The sequence below is a fragment of the Penaeus vannamei genome, chromosome 30 (assembly GCF_042767895.1).
Source record: "Penaeus vannamei isolate JL-2024 chromosome 30, ASM4276789v1, whole genome shotgun sequence".
Lineage (NCBI taxonomy): Eukaryota > Metazoa > Arthropoda > Malacostraca > Decapoda > Penaeidae > Penaeus > Penaeus vannamei.
Genome location: NC_091578.1, coordinates 11,298,566 through 11,301,065, shown reverse-complemented (window position 1 = coordinate 11,301,065; position 2,500 = coordinate 11,298,566).

Here is a 2,500-nt window from a genome sequence, read left to right as displayed (position 1 = left end):
GAGACAGGATTAGTAAGTGGTCTTTCGATTGATTAAATGGAAAATTACAGAATATAGATTTTATTTATTTATTTTATTTATTACTATTATCATTTTTTTTTTTTTAGTTTTAAGGATCTGGTGTTCAGGAAGTCACGTGTTTGTGTTCTGTTTGTAAGGAGGAAAAATCCACGGATGGTGTTTGTGAGTTCTGTCTTTTATGTATTCTTCTCTTTTTGTTTCTTCTTTCAATCTCCTCTTCTCCCCCCCCCCCGCCGCTTTCAATTTCCCTTCTTCTTCCGCTTCCTTCTCCTCCCTCACGACTCCTTCCTCTCCTTCCTCCTCCTTTAACTCTTTCTTCCTATTCTTTTCCTCTTCCCTTTCTTTCCCTGTTCCTTACCCCTTCCTCCCTTTCACTCCTTCTTCCTCTTCCTCGCCCACCCCTTCACTCATTCTTCCTCTTCCTTGTCCCTCCCTTTTTTCCCCCGCTTCCCTCCTCCCTCATGCTCTCCCCTCCTTCCTCTCTCTTCCTCGCCCTCCCCTATCTCCTCCGCTTCCTTTCCTTTCCCTCTCATCTTCATCCCTCCTTCCTCTCCCTTCCTCGTCTTTCCCTTCTCTTATCTTCACCCCTCCTCCCTCTCCCTCCCTCACTCTTCCACCCCTCCTCCCTCCCCCTCTCCTTCCCCTTCACCCTCCTTTCTCTTTCCCTCTTCTTCTCCTTTCCCCCTCACCTTCACCGCTCCCTCCTACCCCCCCCCCCTCTCTCTCCTTCCCATTCACCCTTCCCCCTCCCCTCGCAACCCCTCCATAATGGCTCCCTATTACAATATCAAAGCCTCCTTTGTTTTTACTTTATGGAAATACCATTGTTCTCGCTCCATCCCTACCTATCATGAAAGGGCCGTCGCGAGGTGCACAAGGACGCCAGAACCGCGCGAGGAAGTTGCTCTCGCAGAGTTTCTCAGATAAAGCGGCGCGTTCCGACGGGGAGAGTGGGAGATGCACTTGTTGGTTTATAAATAGACAGATGCATACGCAAACTCACAACACATATACATATTCACGCATATGCACAGCACACACACAGACAATACACAAACACATATACCCAGGACACACATACACGTACATACATACACACAGTACACATACATACACATACGCAGCCCACGCACACATACACACAAACACACACACACAAGCAAACAAACACACATACGCAGTCCATACACACAAACAAACACAACAAACAAACACTCACACACATGCACGCATAGCAAACGAACAAACACACACAACAAACACAAACCACGCACTTCCGCTTCATCCCTCCGGTCATATTTCACACACAAAAAAGTCGGAACACGTCTCATTCCAAACGAAGCATTTCATCTCCCGGCCAAGGAGGATCGGGTGAAGGGACTTACCGTTGCCCGGAGATTCCTTGTTGTGCAGAAGGATTGTGCAAATGCGCCGAGCTCCTGTTTTCCCGGAAGTTCCTTTCCAAAACTTGTCCTAAACTGATGCTGTTGAGGTGTCAGTCACGTGTCGGTTAGCTATGGGGTGTTTACTTCCTGTGTTGTTGTGTTGGTGGGAGGTCGTGCTATGTTGGGAACTGTGCGGTGGGTGGGATCAGCTGATTTGTTTTTCTTCGTTATTCTAGAACTTGGATGTGCCTGGAAAAGGTGTGAGGACTTTTTATTTTTCTTCTTGTTTCTTTCTTTTTTTCTTCTTAAAAAGTTACAAGTAATAAAAATACGCACTAATACACTTTCTTGTTGTCTGTCTGTCTGTTTCTCTCTCTCTCTCTATGTATCTATCTCTATCTCTCTCTTTCTCTCTCGCTCACTCAGTCACTCGCTTGCTCAGTCTCTCTCACTCACTCCCTCCCTCCCTTCCCATCCCCCTCCCTCCTTTCCCATCCCCCTCCCTCCTTTCCCATCCCCCTCCCTCCCTTCTCATCTCCCACCCTCCCTTCCCATCTCCCACCCTCCCTTACCATCTCCCTCCCTCCCTTCCCATCCTCCACCCTCCCTTCCCATCTCCCACCCTCCCTTCCCATCCTCCACCCTCCCTTCCCATCTCCCACCCTCCCTTCCCATCTCCCTCCCTCCCTTTCCCATCTCCCTCCCTCCCTTACCATCTCCCTCCCTCCCTTCCCATCTCCCACCCTCCCTTCCCATCCCCCTCCCTCCCTTCCCATCTCCCACCCTTCCTTACCATCTCCCTCCCTCCCTTCCCATCCCCCACCCTCCCTTCCCATCTCCAACCCTCCCTTCCCATCTCCCTCCCTCCCTTCCCATCTCCCACCCTCCCTTCCCATCTCCCTCCCTCCCTTCCCATCTCCCACCCTCCCTTCCCATCTCCCTCCCTCCCTTCCCATCTCCCACCCTCACTTCCCATCTCCCTCCCTCCCTTCCCATCTCCCACCCTCCCTTCCCATCTCCCACCCTCCCTTCCCATCTCCCTCCCTCCCTTCCCATCTCCCATCCTCCCATCCCATCTCCCTCCCTCCCTTCCC